Genomic DNA, 25,087 nt, shown 5'->3' with positions numbered 1-25,087 from the left:
ATACCCTGAGACAATTAATTGACATCAGGTGGTATTTTGTAATCCAAGATGGCTGTTTCTAGTTTCTAGGTGAAAGCCTAAAATGTATATTTTCAAAACCAGGATGACGCTCAGAAGCCAGAAATCATCAAGAGACGTTTACAGTTTCTGGAAAACTGCCTCGAATGGGCAAATGCCTTTCAATATGGATACAGAACTGGGATGATTGTGAAACACATAATGGCGAAATGAGCTGTGAAACAAAAGACATGGTTCGTCGAAAACTTCCGACTTGTACAGAATAACTTTCTGAAAACGGGTTGTTGAAAACTGAGGTTACGATGGGTAAAAATGTAAAAGTTAAGTTAAGAATATAAAAGTCGCCAGAGATTTTAATGAAGTTTTTCCTTAAGCAAACGTTGAAGCCTTTTAACAGCTGGTTAGCGGCACCTAAATTCACATGAAGGGTTGAAAAACTGGGGTGCACTAAATCTATTGCAATTCCGCTGACCTTTATTTTCAACGCATCACTATCGCAAGCGAAAATATGCAAACAATTATTCATGTTCCGTATTTTAGAAAAACGGTACGAGCATGATATACATTATCATCATAGATCATACATACATGCTCAACATGATTACTTCAAAGGAAGATCAATTGACACAACCCTTGCTGAATTTCCTCCGCTTTTTATCACTATGAGACGAAAACCAAATCGACACAATATATACAGATCTCTAGGCTGTTTCCGATCGTATTGACTTCACTGGATGGCTACTTCCAACTTCGCTAATCAAACATTAGAATTGTATAAACTCTTTCCTACAAAATTGCAAACATTTCTGGAGTGCCTCAGGGAAGCAGCTAGGGACCTTTACTGTACTCGATCATCTTCAACGACGACTGTATTTCCTACCTCCTAGCTGTTAACGTGCGTATGCTGATGAGATTGAAATCGACGTCATTGTCTAATCAGTAGAAAACTGGACTGGACAACGACTAATTGAAACGTTCAAGAAATATGCCATTGAGTGGGTTTACGAAATTAATGGTTCGGACACCAAAGTTGAAGCTGTAAGTGACATAGAAGTTTATTGGACTCTTTTTCGCAACAGCTTTCGTTTTAAGATCCCATTACCCAAATATTACTGCCATAGCAAACAGACTCTTAGAATTCATTATGACCCTCACTGCTTGCAGCATGTTGAATTTCTAAAACCGAGCATGTAGATTTAGTTCATTGGCCCAGAAAAATTATCTGTGCAAATTTCAGCTCAATCGGATATGAATTAGGGGTGTCTCAAAGCGCTCAAAGTTGTGACTTTTCGACCTTCGAAAAACTTCCAGGGGGGAGTGTCTCAAAAAAAAAAAGCATGAAACGTCGAGATCTGGTGTTATCTCGAAAAAAAAGACCAACAATCAACCTTCTGGGACTGAGCGTTTTCTGAGCAATCGAAAGCTTTATATGGAATATTTTAAAACGGGTTCCTAAAATTACTCACAGCTCGCTTCAAACCAGATGTAAATTATTTTAATGTTCATTAAAAAACATTAAATCACAATAACATCACATCACATTAAAAACATTAAAAAGCTGTGAGTCATTTTAGAAGCCCGTTTTAAAATATTCCATACTAAGCTTTCGGTTGCTCAGAAAACGGCTAAGTCTCAGAAGGTCGATTTTCGATCAAAAATTTTTTTCTAGACAACACCAGATCTCGACGTTTCATGCATTTTAAGGTCAGTTGACGTCGAAGAAAAAAACCGACTTTCCCAATTTCCTGTACTCACTACTTGGTAGTTTTTCGAAGGTCGAAAAATCACATTTGAGCGCTATGAGGCTGGGGGGGTGCCAACATTTTTGTCCGATTGAGCTGAAATTTCACACAGATCATTTTTTTTGCCAATGAAAAAAATGTACATCGTCGGTATTTGAAATTCGATGATGAATGTTTTTCATGCAAGCATCACCACCCTAACACCAATGCTCACTCCGTGTTAGAGATCGCTTCAATCACAGTTCACTTCTGAGACTTCATTTTGCCTGCGCATAGTTTTGCATCACATATTAAAATGCCAATATCTCAGCTCCCCGATAAAATATCAAGTATCTTTTTTCATGTAAATTTTCGTCGTAAATCCCGTTTTGCAATGAAAAATTTGAGTTCTTGATCAATTTTTTTTATTTTTGTTTTGAAGGGTTTTATCTAAAAATTATTAGAAAAATTAATTTTTCTGTGATGTTTAATGAGCTCTGGGAGTCAAAAAACTAAATGCAATGCTGAACTGATCCATGCAAAATATTCAAAAACAACCCACTTAGGTACAATTCATGTAGAAGTTTCAGTGCAATTTAAACTTGAAATTTGGGATGAAAATCAAAAGAAAATGATTTGGTCAAATGAATCACTCCGAAAAAAAAACGGTCTAAAAGCGACTTAGGTGCATTCTACTTTCTAATGCATGCTTCTCGGTATGATTTTGCAGGAAAGCAGAAAAACCGGAAACCTTTGTTGGTGAATACCAGAGCGGGTTTCGGGCCGAGCCAGATGTTTCTGAAACACCTGAAACAGATCCGCGACATGTTTTGAGAGAATAATTTGCATAAACTTCATCTGTTCATGAACTTCAATGCGGCGTACGACTCAGTGAAACGCAGCAAGTTATGACGGATGATGCTTGAACATGGTTTCCCTTCAAAACTTATCAAGCCGAGTTGTGCGACTCTTCACGGTTTTACATCAAACGTCAGAGCAGCGGGTAAATTTTTAAACGCTTTTGTGACGTAGTAAGGTGACGGGTTTTCGAATCTGTTATATAGCATTGCCTTTGAAGATGCTGTAAGTAGGCTAGGCTAGGTCAACACATGCTTATAACTTTTGTGGACGATATCGTCTGTGTTAATCGTCGTCGGTGATGGGTGAGGAAACTTTCGAAGCGATTGATGAATTTGTTTATCTCGGTACACTCGTAACGTATGATAACAAAGTGAGCCGTGAGATGAAAAGACGGATTGCGGCAGCGAACAGGGTTCATAACGGACGGAGTATGTCCGCAGCCTTCAGATCTGCCAGAAATTTTCACTCTGCAAGACGCTGATCCTCCCAGTGGCGCTCTACGGACATGAATATCGGACGTTGGAGGAAGCCTAGTACCTCAATACTTGGTGACAAACAAAAAAAAGGGGTGGAAAAGGTGCATCAATCACGAGCTGTACGAAGTTTAAAAACGCATTGAGTCAAGCCGACGAAACACTGCAGCTTACAGTAGGCTGGCCACGGCGGTGAGTGACTGGTAACGACAATATCTAGCAGAGACCAGGATAAAGACAAACGACTTCGATGGAAGCCCCGCACGTTTTGGATGTGTTCTGTCTGTGAGGAGCGAGTATAAGGGGCGACTGGAGAAGAGCAGCCCAACATCGAGTTTCATGGAGGCGAATTCTGGATCTAGTATAGGATCACTGTGATCTGGCGCAATGAAAGTAAAAGTAAGCAAAGCCTTGGTACTACATTCCGGACTTCACAGCCAACTGTTTTGGTGTACAGGACAATCGCGGGGCTAGCGCTACGATCCTACTGACACTAACAGTCCCTCGCGAGCCGGGACTCCAAACTACGCCGACTGGTTTATTAGGCCAGCATCGTACCTCAAGACCAGCTGGAAGATGATAGTAAAAGTAAGTTAGAACAAAAACGTTATGAGTTTTTATCAATTTGTGATTCGTGTCGATTATGTTGTTACGAAGTGAAAGTGAAACACTGAGTTTTCCAACATAATGAAGCCTCCGTGATCTACACTAGGTTACGGAACAGAGGAGACGGAACAGAGGAGACATCTTTAAGACTAGGTTACGGAACAGAGGAGACATCTTTAAGACAATTTTTAAGAGGATATAACATTCTCAACTTCTAAGAGGGTATTACATTACGTAATTTAGCTGAGACATATTTGAAATGAACATTACAGCAGAATAATCGGTAAAGCTGCGTCACCAAAATGTGGAAAATTATGATTATTTGACCATTACCATTGTACTATTGAAAAATGTGAAGCTTTGTTAAACGCATATTTCTACCAATCATAGCTGGAAATAAAACCAAATAAAAGGCGAAACCTTCAGTCCCAGTCTAAATCAGACTAAACAACCAATCAACTTTCTTTCCTGACATAGCCAACACTAAAACATTAAACGATTGAATTTTCTAAATGATTTGATGTTTAAAAACAATATCGCACGCTAGCCTGAGGGCCAATGCGGTCTCGATCAACTAGATTAGTTGAGAGAATTCGTTATCGATATTGTTTTCGGCTCATTTTGCATGTTGTAGGATAAGTACAACGATACACCGTGCCCCAGTGCTGGGTCGAGAAATTTCCAGCTCGAAAAGTTCCTCGACCTGATCGGGAATCGAACCCGATATCACAACCGTGTGGGAGAGCTAGCCGCCCGACATCGCTAACCACAGAACCACGGGGACCATACATGATATGTTGTTATTGTTGTTGTTTCTCGCTTGAGTGTACAATGACACGCCCACCAGATGTATAACTCTCAGTAGTCACGTAGGAAAGCTAGCATGCAAAAACTTAGTCTTCATTGTCAGAGGACGATTTACTGGGACCTGGAACGACCAGCAGCAAGCAGAGCAGCGTTTTCAAATATAATATTTTGTATCGTTTTCGCTGCAGCCTTCCGTAGCCAACAGACCAGCAGAGGAAATCGGCGGACAGTACTGTTGATTATAAATCACCTTTTTCATCACTAGATTTTGAATCTCCCGTCAGTGTGGGAAGTACGGTAATACAGGCATGTGTGTATTACTGCAGAACATGTCCGGACATGTTAGTGATTGTGTCTCGATACGGCACTTTCACTTTCAGCCGTTTGGGCATTGGTAATAGTTAGTTTAGTTTGTACAAGCTGTGTGTGTTCACTTGTAATATGTGTTGTTTACTTGCTTGCAGTGTGCAAAAAAAATAACAGAGGTAGAATCATCCCATGTCATCGGCAAATGGCAATCCACAGTGATAATTAATCGAACAAGCTTGCCGGCGTCACTACTGTGACACGGCAATGACATTAGGTATTATTATTATGCCACTCGCTAAAACGTTGCTAGTAATGAAAAAAGAGTTAATTTTTAAAAAATATTGTTTTTCAAAGAAGACTTCATTTCCATTCACGGTGTTTAAAAACTTCGAATAAATTATTTGGGGACATGAAAAAGTGCCATTGGTGTTGTCACAATAGCGGCACCTTAGAAATGGTCGGGTTTGAAGTTTTTCAAACCTGTACCTAACCTGAACCCGATTTATTTTTATCGATTGAAACCATCAAACCCAAACCCGACCTGCACCCGAGATTATTGTTTTGGGGTCGATTTTTTATATCAATTTGAGCTAGGTTGAGCCTGCCCGAAAATCTTAGAAACTCGAAAAGAACAAAAATTTTAGTAATTTTACAGCTGCATGATATCAGACATCATTTTCTTATAATTTTGCATATTTGATATGTAGTCGGGTTACGAGCTTGAAACCCAAACCCGACCTGAACCCGACGTTTTCAAATCCGAACCCGACCAGAATCCGAGTAAAATTTTTCCAACTCGAACCCGACGGGTGCTCTTAAAATTTTCTGATCATTGCGAACTATCATTTGCATTTGGCACGGATTGATTCAGGTTCTTATGTTATTTCTGGAAGTATTCTTTTTGTTAATTATTCTACGATTTTCCCGAGTTGTGTCGTTGCATGAAACTGGCTAATGAAACTAATAATAATTAAGTGTTATTTTTCAACCTTTTTTTTGAATGCAAGTCGTCACTTGCATACAAACTTTTATTGAAGATATTCCTTTCTGTTCGTCTCGGTCTAATTCATTTTTCATAGTCGACCAAGGTTCAGAAGTGTTTGGACGGTTTTCTTCATATTATTTTAAGCTCAAAGTCTTTTACGAGGTTTAATACAAATTTGGAAAGCATCTACCACGGTAAAAAAGGCCTTAGTGTATTGAAAAAAATTATACGTTTTTTTTTCATCATACAGGTAGGAGTTCAGTTCATCGTTACATTGTTATTTCGTTCAATCAAATTTGCAAGTTACATCGTCTGGATTGAACAAAGGAGGCAAAGTCAAGAGAAAAAGATCCGTTCACCTCGCCTGGAGCTTTAGTTCGTGGTAAATCGAATTAATCGTCTGCTGCGAAATGGAAATTATGCGCGTTAGTGCTGGAGTACCTGTCGATCTGACATGACAGTTTTCACGAGCAGGATTCAGTACCACTGTTTTATTTCAACGGTATAAATCTTACTCTACCTACAACATTTTCCGAATGAATACGAGTCAATCAAACAACGCTTCTGTTCAAGGTAAGTAATAATTTAATAGAAAACAGAGTTGAAAGAGATTCACTATCGGAATTTACCGTTGATTACCATCAAATTGATTAACTTTAATCGAATTCTGGCTCTAAAAAAACTTATCGTTATGGCTTATCGGCTGAGGTAAGTAGCCAAATGAGAATAAAAAAGTATAAAAATAAAAAATAAAAGTAAAAATACATAATCGGTATTCATATCTCTTATACAAATAACCAGCCATAGATATACAGTTCACGGCTTGGTAATTGTATACGAGCTCGCCGTGAAGACCCCTGTAGTATTTCGGGAAAAAGATTTTACTTGTAACTTTTTTGTATGAAAATCACAAAAAATTACCAAACATTTATGGAACTCAACTTGTTTGATTATCTGCATTCATAGTTTAATTTAATATCGCAGAAGGCTTCAATTCATTCTGCTAGTTGAATTTTCTTAATATCCATTATTATTTATATTGTTATAAAAATCCATTGTGATTAGATTTGTGAGTATAAAACGGCTGCTTTATCAGCGAATAATACGGGAGTTCCCGCTAAGTTGGTTTTACAGACATTGTTGGTATAGAAAAGAGAAAGTAGAGGGCTAATGTTACTCCCCTGCGGAACACCTAGTAGCCATTCTAGTGCTTCTTTGCTTTATCATAAGTGACACATTGGGTTCTCTTACTCAAGTGACAACAAAAATATTTGTTTGCAGTTTCCCTGATGCCATTTATATGTATCTAAATTTGTTATGTCTAATTTTACAATTAATTTTTCGAATATTTTGTTGAACACTGGTAATCAGTGTTGCAAATTTTTACTTTCAGTGATAGATTCTCAGTTGAAACTCTGAACACCATGAATATCAGTTTCAACACGAACGAGCTGAAAGTGAGATTACTTTCAGCTCAAATCAGTTGACAGTGATAATGTTGACCGGTAGCGTTACTGTAATTTCACACACGCTGTGTTAGTTTAGCTATATTTATGCATGTGGGGATGTCGATGCTTACCTACTTCATCGACTTCAGGCAATGCATTGGATCAAATAATTCCGAAATTAATTAAAACATATAATTGACATCACTGGCATGATTTTCACTGGGAATTGACACGGGTGACACTCAGTATCAGTATGATGAGAATGAGAGTGATATGACTGTTGTATCATTTTAATTTTGCAGCGTCGAAATTGCGCAACACTGCTGGTAATACATAGATAGATCTACAATTATGCATCTGATGAAGTCTCCAGTTACAGCTTCGGATATTCCGAGTAAGAAATATTTTTTTTTTAAATTTCTTCCAAATTTGTGAAATGTCGAGGGCAAAAAAATTATGCCCGAAATAGCGAAGGTTTAATTATCTCTGTTCATATTCGTGTAATTTGCGAATATGTCACATTTTTTCCATAAAATATTTGATGCCACTAAAAAATTACGTTTTACAATTTCCAATTTTAACAACCGACTAATTGATTTGGCATATTCCGACAAACGGCAGTTTAATTTTCCGCCCCGTAATGGACGCGCTAGGACGGAGCAAGCAATTCAGCAACAACTGATTGATTGTCACTTCGCAAATCACAAATCCACACGGTATTGTGGCACTGTTTGCCACTTTCGACTTCACCCGTGCCAGCCTCGTTTTGAGCTGTCAATGTGACCGGCCTAGGCTGCGTTCATTCGGCCTGATGTCTGGTCTGCGTCAAGTGCCGTCACTGTAGCCGGATTTGTTTATTAACTAACTCCGCGTCCGGCGTGGGGGTGCGAAACGACCGGCAATGTTCACCAGCATGCTCTGTTTAGTTCGATCCGTTTCCGCTTCCTATTATGTTTCCGTTGTGTGCGCAATGCATGCACGGTTTGACTCTACTTTTTATGTCCCACGTTCGGATTGTTTGATTTTTTTGCTATGCAATGTAGTTTATTTCTCTGACAGTTCGAAACTTTATTCGAAGCTTTCCAATAAAACAGCTATTAGATTGAATTCAGTTTTTAGTTGATATTTAACTTGTGCTTTTATCAATTGAATGATGCAAAACGAAAAATCAAATAATCTATACATAAAATGTGGGAACATTCGACAGCGATGCTATCGATCGCCACCCCACCAAGTCCACTTAAATTAACCACCAAGCGGACGAAATCCTTCGACTGGCATACTACTAACACAATGGGACTAATAACCAAAATTTATTACCCACAAGCTAATCGCGCCCGCTAGCGGCTCACACTTGGATCGATACTTTCGTCCTGCTTTCCGGGCCCGGGGCTTCATTATCCGCTCCGGCTCGAACGTAATTATTCTTGCCTGACTGTCCAAAAGAATTTTCGCCTTCGTTATCACCCACTCCGGCGGAGCGCGACCAGCGGGTATGGGGCTTTCTACCCCGTTCCAGTCGTCACTTACATTTTTCCGTCCGTCCGTCGTCGCAAGCACGGAAGGAAAACCGTGACCACTGTTTTCGGTCGGTCAGCGGTAGTGGCTGCGGTGTATAAAAATAAGTTCCTGAGGTAATTAACACTGCCATCGCGAACTGCTGGTGTAAAGCAGCAGCAACAGCGCGAACCAGAAACGTGCAGAAATTTGGAACGTTTCGGAAATATTTCTTCTTCTTTATGACTATCACGTGCCCGTAAAACTGACGGACAGAGCGAAGATAGGATCGAATACTTTAGAACGGCGGCGTTGTACGATTGTGGGGAAGCAATTCGTGAAATCAGAATATAATCGTTTATTACTTCAGGTAAAGAAATTTGTTTGAGTTCGTTTAATTTTATGCTCTAAGATTGTTTGCAAACAACAAATTCTTTGAGGGATAAAATGCGCTTTTTCACTGTGGAAAAAATCCAGAACAAGTCCACGTGCCATCAACTCATAACTCAATTATTCGGCGGTAATGGCTTTGCAGATTACAGTTTCGGTTTTGTGCTTGCAACAAAGCAACAACATTGGTACAGTGACTAAGCGTGAAGCCACAGCAGAGTCTTCTTTGCTGAGTCGTCCTCTTCCGGCAGTAAATTTCGCTGCACAAGCTAAAGTCATAATCGATGTAATTTTTTTCTTGTTTTCGTGTGTTTTTTTTTGTAAAAGAAATTTAGTTTGAATTATTTTATAATAAATTATTAACTGAGTGATTTGTGTAGCCAATCAAATCAACTGAGTTTTCATTCAGAAACCTTGGAACTTTTTGAACGTGAAACAGTGTTGGACTAGAAAAAGTTTTTGTTAAGAAAATTTTCCTCCCGTATGAGTTTTCCATTTGGAAATGTTCAGAGGAATTTTAAGCAACTAAAGTATCTACCCAAAAAATTAAGTTTTGAAAGTTTAGAGAAATCTGAGATGACTGTTTTTAAATTTTCATTTTTAAAACCAATTTTTCTAATGATGTTTTAAATTTATTTTTTCCAACATATTAAAATGAAAATTAAAACATTTTTGTAACGATAACGTGTAAATATTAATTATTTTTTAATCGTCTCAAAATCGAATATAACCACGCCTTAGAATTTATATTAACATCATATTGGCACCTTCTTACACATACCAATCGAACCAAACTGACATTAATAATTAGAAACTAATTAAAATTTCATCGGAATGACACACCTTGTAATGGGCACTGAAAATGTAGTCCAAGAACGACACTTGAGAAACTGCTGATAGCAAACGAATTGAAAATCAATTTATTTCACTCGCAATCGCAGACAGCTGCCAAACGACGGAACCTGTCGATAGTTGTTACCGTTCGGAAGAAAAAAAAAAAGGATATTATCCAGCGAAACTTCCGGGGAAAGCTGTCGCATCCAAGGTCCATTCAGTTAACGAGTTGCGGATGCGCAACGATTGTCAAGTAGTGTCAACTGCAGCGGACTTTTCGAGTTGTTGCTGCATGTGAAACAGAAACGGTTGTAATTCGACGGAGAACATTTTATTTGTACCAAATTTGTGTGCCCTTCGGGTTTCGTCTGGTTTGTCGAATCAAAATTAAACACATTTCCCTTGACACCTTTAACAGTCGGAGAGTGTACGGGGCTGGTTTAATTGACCGAAATAGTGGAACGAATTGAGGCCAGAGCAAGGATGACGGAGCGATTGATCTTTTGGCTACGATGTGGACTCGAATCCCACTAGCCACTGGAAGCGTTTATACCGTTTGCTGCCAGCTAATTAGAGCTGCATAATTAACCAACAGTCATTCGTCAGAATCAAACTAAACCCATGCACCGGTGCTCGGGCTCAAATTGGCTCTAGTCGCCCTGGCTGACAGGAAATCGAACACGTGTTGTTATGGCGGCAATGCGTGCTGTTGTTGTTCATAAATAGCATTGAGTGACATAACTCCCCGCTGGAAGTTGTCAATAATTTGCTTCTACGTTTGCCAATGATTGAATTTCGCTCAGAGATTGACACGTACAGGAACGGCTCGGTGTGTGGCATCTCTAGGACTGTAGGTTGGAAAGCTATACACGTAACCGGCCGGCGGCGGCATTCGAAATGAAAATGTTGCTTTAATTGATTGACGCAGCTTCGATAGCGACAGGTACGGCGCAGTGCGGTGCGGTGTGGTAGCTTTGAGCTGGAACCTGCTGCCAAATTACATCAACTGAACTGACGTTTGATGAGAACAGTTCAGCTCAGTTACTACAGGCCATTTGTATGGCATTGATTAATTTTATGCTAACACACGAATAGCTTCTGGCGGTTGAACAAATATAATAAATTGGCAACTGAATTTTGTAAAAATAAACTAAGCTGAGCATGTAATATTATCAATGGCACATTTTAAATGCATATGCTTTGTTACAACTGTACGAAGTGTAATAGTAAACGAATCCTTAGATTGTTGAAGGGCAAATATTTTTGACATGATATTTATCACTATCACTATCATTTACGTATCACTATCATTTACGTACTACATCGTGAAAATACCACAAAAAGAAATTCCAATGTCTTAGATAGACCGCACCAGAAAGTATGAGCACACTGAAAAAATGGCGCCTTTCAAACGTGAGTCGATATCTGTGCTTCGTATTGGCTGCGTACGTTTGTTTACATTAGTTTAGTCATCTCCGTGCGAACACAGTGTTTTGTTTCCGGTTTAGTTTCAAAATTCCAGAACTTTCGCCAGAACGCCGTAAAAAATTGTGCACAAATGGTCTACTGTACCAGGGCTAAAGGTTGACGAAAGCCGTTCGTACTACGATCCCCAAGTGCAATCCGCGAAAAGTGGCCAAAAACGTGGTCCAGTGCGTCCGGAAATTGACAAGAAAATCAAGGTTATGTTTGATCGTAAAAACTCAGCGTCAGTACGTAATGAGGCGAAAAAGGTGGGTACATCTGAAGACATACAAGAAGCAACATATGCCGAAAAGAAGTCCAATCCAAGCAGCATCGATTAAACTGAGAGCCAGAAAGTTGTACGGCGACATCTTTTGCAAAAATGACGCCTGTATTGAAATGGATGATGACCTACGAAAAACTGGACTATAAAGCGTTTTCCAGGACCACAGTACGCGAAGGAATACCCCTGGAGAAAGAGAAGATGGCTATTTACACAAAAAAACAAGGCTGCGGTGAATGGCAAGTAATATGCAAGTGTGCGGTAAGTTTCATCAGCCCTTCATTACAACTGATACTATGAACACTGAAACATACCTTTAAGAATACTTGCAAAAGAGATTGCTGCCCATGATTCGGCAACATACAGGCTCAGTAGTGTTTGGGCCTGATTTGGCATCCTGCCACTAAGCGAAAGCCACTCAGAAATCACAGAAGTGGTTTGAAGACAACGAGGTTATGTTTGTGCCAAAGCACATAAATCCGCCAATGTTTCTCATCTGCATAAAGCAGTTAATATATTAGAGAAAATGTTTACCTAATAAAAGTTGAACTCAGAAATCGAAATGCCTTTATTCGGTTATTTTTAAGTAATTACTTATTTATTTAAAAAATGCATTTTTGCAAATTGCAAAACTGAGAAAAATAAAATTAATTTCTCACTTTTAGGTAGATTAATCACAAAATCGTAACATTCTCAAAATGGAGAATAATTAATAGAACAACTTTGATGAAGACACTAAGATTCCAAAATCATTATTTTTTTAGTTAAGAGTTATTATTGTAAATTAGTGCTGTTAGCGGAGAAACCGTCGAACTAGCCACCCTGGTTAATAATGATCCCGAAGTGCGCTTGACAACCGTCAAAGCGGCGCCTCAAATGACAAAGATCTGCGACGGAAGTGTTTAAACTGTCAGGTGATCGGTCTTTCTTTCTAAATCCAGAGGCGATAGCAGCAAGACGTGTTTAGCTAATAAAAGTGAATGTATTTCAAAGTAAAATATAAATTGTTAAAAGAAGTGTTTTATTAATGTCATTGAGGTTGAATAGGAGTTATTAGGTAAAAGGTATTTGATATTTGTAGCTTAAATTAGAATTAATAAAAATATTCCCTACTTCAGCTTAACCTAAAACACGTGGCGCACTTTAAAACGTGTTCAGCAGCCAAAAGACAGATTTAGGAGGAACACTAAATGTAAGCTAAAAGAGAATAACTAAATGTATAAAACTAATTAGAATAATTTATAGATTTGAAGCATCACACTCAGATAATAAAAGCTCTTAAAATCAGTTTCCTACAATTTATTTGGCTGCATCAAAAAGTGCATTATTCTAGTAAAAATCGTCAACATCCAAAATCATATGTAAGACAAAAATAAACTTTCTTCGAAGATATTGTATGTTTCGTTGTAGCAAACAATTTTGTAGAACATTCAAAAATTATAGAAAATCACTATAGAAAGTTAAATAGAAAAAAAAAAGATTTTTAGTAGCAATCTATAGAAAACTCCACAAAAGTCCATTTGAATAGATAGATAGAAGTATGATGTCTTCAACAAAGTTGTTTCTTTTGAAATTTGCTACATTTTTTTGAACAAAGTGGGTTTTTATATTACGAAATGAAAGAAATAAAACTCGTTTCTCATTGTTGAGTGGATTAATCATGGAGTTGCAACTTCTGTAACATGGAGAGTAATTACTTAATGGAACCATTTTGCTGAAGACGTTACGGCTCTAAAATCAATGTTTTTGGGTCAAAATAATTTGCGTGTGCGATGGTTGCAGAGGGACAAAATAATTGGGTATCGGACTACTTCGGCAGCGGTTTACTTCGGCTGGTTTTGCATTAGACTGCTGTAAAAAAAACTTACCAATGCAGTCCGATACCCTACACGTTGCCCCACTGTCGGCTGTTGGTGCATGAAGCGGACCCAGGAAGAAAGCGTTTTCGTTTTCGAGCACAGTTTTTCAAGCACTCCTCCTAGTCGAGAAATTTTAGTCGAGTACTCCTACTCGTAAGCAGGAACTCGCGTACTCTTTCACAGTTGCTGAGTAGCAATATAAAAGAGTTTTTGCGTGTCAGTGCGTGCTTGCTGCTACTCAGGGGAATGCATGAAGAAGAAAGAGTATTTCGAAAGCGTGTATGCAAAAGATGTCTCGTTCTCGAGCAGGAAGGAGGAGAAATGTTTTGCTTCTCGCTCGCTTTGCAATGCTGAGTAATGTTTATCTCAAGTATTTATGTTTTATGTTCGTAGACAGTTTCTTTGCTGCTGTGCGAGGAAGTAGACGAAGTCATCCACTCATTACTTACTTCGACTTTAAGGCCTTTGTTGAAAAAGCAAAATCTAAGGTTGAATGCTTCTGAGAGCTGTTTACAAAAAAACGTTTTCTCCTGAATTCTGACAATTTCAATTTGAATAATCATTCAAAACGAGCAGATCTTCCGCAGAGGAATAACACCTCACAAAAAGAAGTATTGCTTAAGGCCCCTGATTTACGAAGCTATGAAGCCTTTTTCGAAGTAGCTTCCAGAAAAAGTTGCAGTTTAAGAGTCTATTCAACACTAACTTTTGTGTGGAATTTCTATGAAACAACCTTGTATTCAATAATGTTTAAAGGTGCAATAAGAGCTGTGAAAAACATCACCAAATATTTGTTACATGGATTGAAGAAAAAAATATGGCGATTCTCTGGAAAAACATTCTGTGGGACTGTTATGCGATTATTTTTAAGAGGGGACAATTTGACCTCAGATTTTTTACTGGCTTTTGATATTTGTTTACTCCTAAGATCTATATAAGATTTAAATCCCAAACGGTTAAAAAAATTTAAACAAATTTAATGCTGCATCTTAGGTTAGTACAACTTGATATGCACATTTGAGCGACCTAAAATTAACATGCTGGGTACTTAGTTTTGTAAGGCCCACAAACTTTCAATGAATTTGAGAGGGCAAAACTGTTAAAATTTGCATTGCAATAGCTTATACATCTGTCTCAGCTCAGCTTGTGAAACCGCACATTCCGTAGTTGCTCCTCTGTGATGGATCTGAGCTAGCGAAGTTGCACGAAGAATCACCGTTTACTAACTAATTTGAGTTTCATTTTTCATCTTCAATAAACAGGAATGCAGTAGCTTCCGCTTTGTGTAGATCGATAACGGCGCCGGATACGTCGTTATGGTCGTGGTTAAGGAAGGGAGGAAGCACGTGTCAAGGCTGTTTTTGCCAGAGAGTACAGTATACATTTGCATCTCTAATGACTGAGATGGGAAGGAAAGGTACTTGCCTGTCTTCGTGGTAAGTGGCATTTTTTATATTTTTAGTCTCCCTCTAGCGATTCAAATGACTCTACTGCTCTTCCTCCCCTAGCGTCATAGTTATCCTGCCAAGTACCGGGGTACTGGAGAGATGTATTTATGTGTATAATTTTTCTCGGAATTAAGCGCGAAGGAAGGGCCGAAGTGGGGGATGGGGATGCATGAGAATACACCCATACGTAAAAATCCATCTGATACTTGATTTTATTAAAATGCGAACTCATGACCATTCGTTTGTCAACGCGGACTTTGTGAGCTTAAGGCTGCGAGCTTCTTTATTGCAATGGTAATAAATTTGTATAAAAACTGAAAACGATCCAAACCGTGGAGATATTTTGCCGCAAGAGTTGCATTCAGTGTGTCTGCTTGATTGAATTATCACAATTAATATTCTAAACCTAGTTGTTATTTATTTGAGGAACTTCAACTGTTCAAATTATGACATAGAATCATCGTTTTGCAAACATTTCACATAACTTGATAAGTTTGCGTTTTTCACGCAGTACACATGACTTTGAAAAATGCTAGTGAAATGAAAAAAAAAATAAAATTTTTTTTTTGTTTTTACATCCTTAATGTCATTTTGCCATTTCACGGGACCAGTGATAGAGTCATACGGAGCCAACGATGTTGTTTTTGTGCTCCAAACCCCCCAGAACTTTTCCAAAAAGAAAAATTTGGAGCGATCAGAAAGCACAAGCTTCAAACACCAAGTAGGGTCTTCGAAAACGAATTGGATTCAAGGAAAAAGAGTGGATGAAAGTATGTAAGAAAGTAGGGTTATGTCCAAGGTGCGGGCATTTAGCTTAGGAGAGAAGGTTGAATAAACCAAAACGTAGCTAGTATGTCTATCTTAATTTCCTATGAGTTTCAAGAGTCCCTCTTAAAGTGAATTTTTCGTCCTTTTTTTCGAGTATGGTCCTATTGCGTCAAATTAATGTACAGTCGAATTTAAAAACAGTGTTAGCATCTTATGAAAATTAACTAAAATTTAATTGCTATCAAACAAGATAGTAATAGATCATAACAAACTTTTTTACACCAAATATTTACATTTTTATGTTGGCTTCGTAGTGGGCCGCAAGAAATTAAAACGTGCCTCCTTCTTTTTCCTGATTATCTAGAGTTAATAAAAATTATACTTGGCTCAGTTAAACATAAACTGTATCGCGCCATGTCAAATTAATTACATATTCAAACTCCCCTCAGAATCTATAGCTGATCAGTATAGGGCTCACATTTTCGAAAAAAAACATTGCATTTTACCTGACTCGTGTATTCAGGATAAGTGAAATTTACTACTGAATGAAACGAAAAGTATCAGTAAGAGACAGTTACCATACAAGCGTTTCTGTCTTAGACTAACTGGATGCCCAGAGACAAGCCTTCTAAAAAATTATAATAATTAATCAAGAGAGTTTTAAAAATAGGTAGGAATAATTGTACAACAATATTGTAACAATAAAATTGTACCGTTCGGTATTACCAGTAAACAAGCTTTCAGTATGATACTTTTGACGTAGAACTACGTCCTACGGCAACAGGAGTAAAAAGATGTAAAACCGGAAACAACGAGAGCATCACCAATGTCGCTACCGGTTGGATTAATGAAAAATACAAAGCCTTGCTAAACGCATATTTCGCTCGATCAAAGCTAAAAACAAGACTAAATATCAAGCGAAACACTCTTTGTCAGTCTAAATCGTCCGTTGTTCCCTAGCACAACCAACACTAAAGTATACAAGCAATTTGACTTTATAAACAACTAGCTAAGTGCCCAACCTCACTCGGGAAACAAGTTCAACTCTCATTCATCATCATTCTCTCGTATGGACAATTTTACCTAATATAAATCAAGAATGATCATGAATATTTTTCTAGTTTTATTGAAAAATGTAATTGTATATTCCTGCCCCCGCTAAGGCCAGTTCTGCCACCATTGCCCTTGTCAGGAAGCCACTGCTACCGCAGAGTTCTCTGATGAAGTGCTCACGTACAAAAATGTAGGAATTTCCGATGAGCAATATTTTCCAATAATAAAATTAAGGTAATAACTTTCAGCGGAAATATATAATTGGTTATTTTTGAGTGTGAACTGAAATGTTCCGCTCCCAGCTTTTTAACGAAAACATCGATATTTTAGTGTTTTTAGCTTTCCACAAACTGGAAGTTGCCCTTTCAGGCTTCGAAACTACTTTTCGGAAATCGACAGATGCCATTTTGAATTTCAAAATGGCATCGTACACTGATATTCAGTTCTTGGGCATAGTCCCGGATCTAAAAATGTTTTAATTGGGAGGTCTATAAGTTATCTTTAGTTTTACATAACAGAAACCCGAATTCGCGTTTCGGATTTTCAAAAAGCATTAGACATCAATTCACTGTTTCTTAGGTTCTTCGCAGGTCCAAAAATATTATAATTGTCAAGTATTTGAGCGTTTCCTAAATTTTACGTAGGCTTTGCCCAGTTTTATACGTTTTCCATAGTATCATGCAGCTTCCCAGCAACCGCAAGTCACTAAATTTAAAATGACGTCGAACAACATGTTCCAGTATTTCTATGACCACTTGCTTTGCATAAGGAACACGTATGCCAAATTTGATGAAAGTCGGTTCAGGTATTCAAGCATTATGTTGGACAATACATGCAAAACTTGACTTTTATTTAAGCAGATTTGTTATCGTTGTTATGCTTGCTCGATTGCACAACAACACACCCACCGAAAGTATAACTCTCAGTAGTCGCGCATAAAAGCTAGCATACAGGAATTTGGTCTTCATTGTATAATCGGTCACAGCGGCAAAAGGATGGTTTACTGGAAGCAGACTCGATCATCAGGTAGCAGAATAGCGGCCGCTAATTCGATCGCAGCCTTCCACAGGAGAAGGACTAACAGGGGTAACCAGCGGATCGAACTGCACAGCATTGCTGAACATGTCAGGACATGTTAGGCCGATGACATAGTAAGCTCGAATAAAGCGATTCGTTTTGCTGAGGTTTAATGAACGGACGGAATAGAAACATTTTAGTCATATTGTTGGAATTTGGTGTGTTCGCTTTCAGTCGTTTGGCTAACTAATGTGGGAATTCTGTCAAAGACAGGAAATCATCAGATAGATTGATACTCTGGTCTAAGTTCTCCATGCAATTATGCTATGTAATAAATGTGTTTATACATCAATTTTGAAGCTGCATTTAAGGGGGGGGGGGGGAGGTAGGGTTTTGAGGGTTCAAAAAAGTGTTTTTTTTATTGACATTTTTGACGAAAGTTCTATACTCTATGGTCCCGGCATTGATGATTCTATGTGAGTAAAATAAAAAATAAATAGCTTACTAAGTTTTATCGGGGTCTTTTCGCTACGAAAAACTTTAAACGCGTTTTTCTCAAATCGATGTTTTTTGAGTCGGTGCACTCTGTATCTCAAAATCTATTCAACCGATCGTTCTCAAATTTTTTACAGTATTTCCTTACATAATTTATGAGGTAACCCTGTTGAGATTTTTTCGTTTTTGATTTTATTTTTTTTATTATTAACAACAATAGTCATGAATTTGGGCCAAAAATCGGTATTTTCACTTTCAAGTCTTGTAAAAAGTTCAAAAAATAAAAAAAAATGGAAAAACTCGACAGAGATACCTAGAGGGACATAAAAATTAAAGGAAAAACTTTGGTTATTTCATTTCAGATGATCCAGTGCTGAGGTATGACGTGCACTGCAAAAAGTATTTTTTCTGAGGCGCCAGCGAAGAATTGTTACCATTCGGTCAATTTTCAATATTTTTCAACCAATATTTTACAGAATATAGTTCTCTTTAATGTACAATAATCAGAAATAAATTTACTTTCACCGTACGCCCAAAAAAAATCTGTAAAAACCTGTTTTTTTCTGCCTACAAAACCCTACCCCCCCCCCCTTAAGTTGAAATATCACAAAAACACAAAGAAACACATCTTTCAAAATTTCATAAAATAAAACTGCGAAGCTCTGTCGTGTAAAATAGAGATGTTAGCATCGCTACGCCATCTGTGCAGCCTAATCGCAGACTAAATGCAAATTGAAGTCCTAACTGAACTAAAAGTTTTGTAGAAGATCCGAAACCAAATGGTTTAACCGTGATAGCGCTAATATATTCGTTCTGCTAGATTTAATTTCTGGACCAGCGTGCCATGTGTGAAGAAATTTTAAAAGAATTTGAGTCGTCGGCTATAAGAAATCCACGATACATTAAGCAAACTTGCCTTGGCACTTACGTTGAAATAAATTTTGTTGAAACAGTCGGTTTAACTTATATTACATATTACTATCACAATCCGTCCCTTTTTCGAATTCTTTCATTCTACCACCTACGGCGAGCCGCCAGGTTGTTGCATAATCTCTCGCTGTAGGTATTCCAGACAATCACAAAAGGATTTTTTATCATCACATCGTTATTATGTTCAATCGAATTCGCAAGATACAATGTCTAGTCGTAGCAAAGAAAACAAAATCAAGAGAAAGACAAATTTTTCACCTCTTAAATCATTTTATGAAAAAGAGTTTAAATTATTACTGAATTTTACCCCTTAACACCTTCAATTTGATCCCAATCGAATGTGTTTCAAAACCGGTTGGAAGAAATATATTGGCATAAGACAGGCTGTCGTAATTCTAAGTTAACCTCTCGGTTGTGTCTTGTAAACAACATCTTTATGCTTTGTTTCATATTTCAAACGAATTTCATAAAGTGGGTTTTCGAATAATTTGTTTTAAGAAATAGAATATTTCTACTGAATCTACAAAACCACAAGTCCAAGATTTTTCAGATTGCTAAATTTGCAACAAATTGTACAGGATTTTTTTTACTCATCCAGGACAAATAATAATTGGTTTATAAAACATTAATTTGTGTTATTTTTCCTGAATAATAATATTTATTTTTCTAATTTGTGGTACCGAGCCTCGCTATGTGCGTTTCGAAAATTCTTCAATATATCAAACCTTGGTTCTTAGAATAACCAGCTATTACTGGGTCGTGTTTTTACATAAGAAAAAGCAGGACGGTTTCTATGTTTTTTGGTCATTACTTGGGTACGGGAAAATAATCCGCAATGGAATCTTATTCTGCAGGAAAAATTATTCTTAGAATTTGCTTGAAACTAAACCGTTTATATTATTAAGTTCCGGACCTATGTAGATTCATGTGTTCATTAACTTGTTTTATTTTTTCAACATTGCCTAAGGTTCAACCCTTAGCATACAAAAAGACCTTGAGTGAATAAACTTTTGTGAAGTGTTTTTTTACCAATTTTTGTTAGGATACAGAATATTATTTCAATTGATTTTACAAAGTCACTGTATTTATTAAACCTAGGCATATAATGATTTTTGTCACTAAATTTTACTATCTAAGTTAAAATAAGCACAGGGAAACACCCTTTTTCACTTCTAGAATCAATCTACCTTATAGATAGAAAGTTATACGGGAAAAGTATTGGGTAATGTTTTTGTTTTTCTTTATTTACAATTGAAGTCAAAATTTCGTAATGAAGCATTTATTACAATAAAATATCAATTTTAGTGCAGTTTTGACCGTTTCATCCAAACTCTTTTGTTTTTACTTGAAAGGCTTACGAAGATTATAATGGAAATCAACCGAGATCATCAAACCCAAATGATTTCAATAGTTTAGAGAATTTCAAGTGAGCGAACGACCATTCACCAATTTTGTTGTCCTACAATAACGTTTTTCTTATACTCAGATTTCGACGCAGTAAAAACAATATTGAAAAAATATTTTCAGCAAAAAAACAAATATTTAGGCAAAAGTGATCCTTCGAAAGTTGACAATGTGAATAACAAATATGAAAAAAAAAAAAGATACAGAAAATTACCAAAGTGGTTTTGCGGCAATTGAAATCATTATAGGTCAGGCTTTGAAAAACACTATTTCGAGATGATCGCGTTTAAAATTTGAAATTTATTGTGTTTTCTAATAAATTGTGTGTTTTCTAATATATTTACTAAAATGTAACCTTACAAAAAATGTGTTCAGGGACATAAATTTAATATTTTTTATCATTTTAATTTTTTTTTGACTCAAACCTTCTCCAAGGCTCAAAAATTTACAAAAAAGGAAAGGGCTGGACTAGATTATTTTTTCGATCAAATCAATCTCTTATTGATGAGTCTGCTCAAGTAAACAAGGTAAAAATCTTCTTTTGCTGACATAATATACATGAAAATATTAATTTACATATTCTTCCATCACATAATATTTTTTGTAGGGAAGATTCTGCCATTCTTAGAACCGTTTTCAGTTTAATTCAATAAAATATTACGTGATATTTTATCAGACTTCAGTGAATAAATATCTATTAGATATTTATAGAATGAAGTCCAGTCCATTAAAGTTTCCTAAGCTGTATTTCAGCTTGTTGTGTAATGCTTCGAAATTGGCATTGAGATAATTCTTCTTGCATTACCCGTCCTCAGTTCATTTCGACATTATAATCGCATCTGTCGTTACACCCATAAGTGATAAGTTTCAACAACTGGTTATTAACATAATCGCTTCCGATCTTGTAAACCGAACAGCCATTCGAATAAGTAAATATCACTTTGCTAAGTATCGCAGCAAGAGTACTTTACTCGTAAATCCCACCACCGACCGCCGCCGCCGTCCTGCAACGAACTCCCAGTCCAGCAAGCGGCAGGTTGGCAGTCTGTTGTGAATATATAGACCGCCATCATTAAACGGCTCACCGGTGCTTATTCGGGGGCTAAAAATGCACCGCACAGCTGAACAACGGAGCAGGTGTGCCCGTGCATATTGTTCTCTACGACCGTGGAAAGCAATTTCCATACGAATAAATGACTCTGCTTGTCGCAGTCCGACCACGCCATTCCCGGTCGAATTCTTTCCCACTCTACTGTTCCGACCGTCGATCCTGTTTTTTTTCTCCTTCTGCATCGCTCCACTATACAGTGGAGCCGACGACTGTTAAGTATTCACTCTCTTCTTCTGACAGGCTGATAGTGGCGGAAGCTCCAGAGTATCACTGGGAAACTTTCCTCCCTCCGCCACTAAATGAGTTTCTTCATTCTGCCCTTTTGTGTACATTTTTTTTCACAACTATTCTCACACTTGGTTTGCACACAGCGTGATTTATCGCTGACGCCGTTTTGCTTTCCTCCAGAACCACAGTAGAAAAACTTTTCACTTTTCACAATAAATTATTAACCGAGGCGACTTGTTCTGCTGGAAGCCTCCATTCAGCTTACACCATCACGGGATTTTTTCATTCTTTCCACTCATCCAAATTCATTACGTGCCCCCTCTGCCGTGAAAAACTTGACACTTCTTTTTTCTTCCCTATGTAAAAACAATTAAGGTTTTGCACCGAAACATTTCCAAGCGAATTTCCGCTTGTCGGCACTCGGTCCACTCGACTCAGATTCACCGGTGTTTTTCGTCGAAACCGTCGTACCAAAGCAACTCAGTTCGAGCACCAGGCCAACAGGGAACCCGAGAAAACCCCGCTGGGACCTTTCAGCCTCTTGGGTTGATTTGGTACCGGCAACAGTTAGGCACAAATTAAATGAAATGAAGACGTACGGATGGTGGAAAGGTTAAAACATCCCCGAAAAAATAGACGATTTTTCCACTCTCATTAGCGAGCACAGAAAAGACACATTTTCCCAATTTCAAACACAGCACCACTTCGCGCCGAACTGAGTTGAGGTTGGTCATGCTAAAACGGCAAGCACGAGCTTGTACCGCGCCCGACACTCGCCCACTGTGTCTAGCATCTCGCCACGTCTCGCCTGCCCCAAATCCGAAGCGGTAAATAGAACAAGTTGAACCTAACCCCCCTCCGTACAGCACCGAGTGGTTTCCCGCCCGAAATACAACTCCACACACACCTGGCTCGAGTGCGCAATACTTTCTTGCTCCTTCGCACGGAATACTACGGGCAACCAGACCAGACTCGTAAGTGACCCTGAGCTGCACCCCTTTTGTAACACCGTTACAAATACACACGCCCTAGCACTGAACGCACCGGGAGGACACGGTCCAACTCTTCTTGTACGGCATCCCAGATTTACCCAACCGCTCGAGCGACGTTCCTTGGCAAACTGAACTGCCGAATCGGAACCACTCGGTGTACTGCTGGGGTGTCCTTCTGCCTGTTTTAGCGCCATTCAGAAACTTTTGGTCGGTCGGATATCGTCCGACCGGAAGCGATACAGAGAGGGAGAAAAAGAGAGTGAATGAAACTTCGTGCCACTCGACCATGTGGCAGTTATGAAGGAGCAGCTGGAGAGTAACGAAAACATCACCCGAAGTGGTTTCGCTTTGAAAAGCTTCCGAACGGGAGCGAGCTTTTTTCCGAACCGTGAGAGGAGAATGGATTGGGGGGGGGTTTGTTTTGGTAAAGCAGCTGGATTCTCCGGTTTCTACACGTGTAGGAAATGCTGAACCGAAGGGCTAAAATGGTTTGGTGTACAATCTAGTGTACTAAAACTGAACGTAATGCACGCTAATATGAATTTAACCAAACTGGATACAAAGCGTAGGCTAGGTAAATTTATGAACGAAAAAAAATCATTCCTATTACGATTAATGAATTAAAGTTTCTTCATTTGAACAAACGTGAAAACTTATTTATAATTTTCTCAAAATATCCATAAAACCAAGTGAGAATAATTTAAAAAAGATAAATCCAGTTGCTTTGAAACAAGAAGATAATTTGTCATTTTCAAAAGCGATTTTTCATCCAAACTTAACAGTTTTAGGCAACACTATTTAAGCTTCATTTTCGAAAAAATCCTATGTAAACATTTTTTTTAGAACTAGCCATGAAATCTGAAAAATGAGTGTGTCATACTCGAAATTGTTATCACAATTTTTAGAGACCAAAACAAAACAAAACAAAAGTTAATGAAATAAACTTTATTGCTAGAAATAACTAGATCTGATTTATAACCAAACAAAGAGCTTGTAATGAATATATTTTTGACAAATTTTAGAGCAAACTTAAAGTTTTCTTCGTTGAATTAAAATTTAAGTCGCTAGGATTACGGCTTAGCAGTCTTTAAATAAATTTAGAACGACACGGTTTTAATTCGTCCCGAAGATTCAACGCTTGGTTTGCGTCTTTTTCAAGGGAAAAAAAATTTTGGTCGAACTATGTCAAGTTGTTTTAGTTCGACCAAAATTATTTTTCCCTTGAAAAAGAGGCAAACCAAGCGTTGAAACGTCGGGACGAATTAAAACCGTGTCGTTCTAAATTTATTTAAAGACTGCTAAGCCGTAATCACAGCGATTTAAAATACCTCTACAGTCGACCTCTCAACGGATTAAAATTTAAGAATTGATTTAAAAAGTAGATTTCATTTTTTTACCATCGGTAATCAACCTTGTTTCTCAATACGCTTTGTTTTAAAGATCCTTTTGAACACCAAATTATATCATCATATGACAACGATAATTTATAGGGTAAATGAACCTATAGTGGTTAATCTGACTGGTGATCCATTATAGTTTAATACAGTAAAGGGGGCCATTATAGGTTATTTTACCCTACTTGATTTTGTGGCTTGTTCATCTGCTTATTTTGTCAATCAAATGTACACTACATGATGACGTCTAAGAGCCTCCTCTTTTTAAGAATAAAATTTCTGCGATTTACAATCATTGTTCATCTGTAAGTGTTTCAATGATGAATAGTATATTGAACAACTTTGACAGATGACGCTTAGACGTCATTACATACCATTGTTGCCAATTCGAAAACAATTCGAAGAAATCACCCTTCATTTTGAACACAAGTACGGATAATGTCATGTTTTTTCGTCTATTTTATTGGAGATTGCAATTAATTCGTAGCGTTTTACAAAGAATGGCATTTGTTAACTATACAAAGTTTCACGTACAAACGTAATTTTTCTGTGTAAAGTTACTGACATTGCGGACATTTTTGAATGTGTGACATTTAAGTCTCTGAAAAAGTGATCTTCGCCAGGGGTACCAAAGTTCACAGGAATGGTTAAAAAGCTCTAACCTTTCTTTATTTTCCAGTTTAAGCTCTAGA

At 37.7% G+C, this 25,087-nt stretch overlaps 1 protein-coding gene across 9 annotated transcripts in view; it reads right to left on the bottom strand.

Moving 5' to 3' along the window:
• Positions 1-25,087, bottom strand: part of LOC129718325 (uncharacterized) — a 530,334-nt gene that overhangs the window by 355,819 nt on the left and 149,428 nt on the right. For 4 of the 9 annotated variants that reach the window (XM_055668993.1, XM_055668991.1, XM_055668997.1 and 1 more), the window contains exon 1: positions 22,917-23,134. The exons of 1 other annotated variant lie outside the window; for it this stretch is intronic. The gene's annotated coding sequence lies outside the window, so the exon portion shown is untranslated. Of the gene's footprint in view, positions 1-22,135; positions 22,366-22,916; positions 23,135-25,087 lie in introns of those variants that run through there. 4 more of the 9 variants (XM_055668992.1, XM_055668995.1, XM_055668996.1 and 1 more) reach the window with 4 other exon arrangements.

This window comes from Wyeomyia smithii, chromosome 1 (assembly GCF_029784165.1).
Source record: "Wyeomyia smithii strain HCP4-BCI-WySm-NY-G18 chromosome 1, ASM2978416v1, whole genome shotgun sequence".
Lineage (NCBI taxonomy): Eukaryota > Metazoa > Arthropoda > Insecta > Diptera > Culicidae > Wyeomyia > Wyeomyia smithii.
The sequence above is the reverse complement of the archived record's forward strand: the minus strand, read 5'-3'. Positions and strand labels throughout refer to the sequence as shown.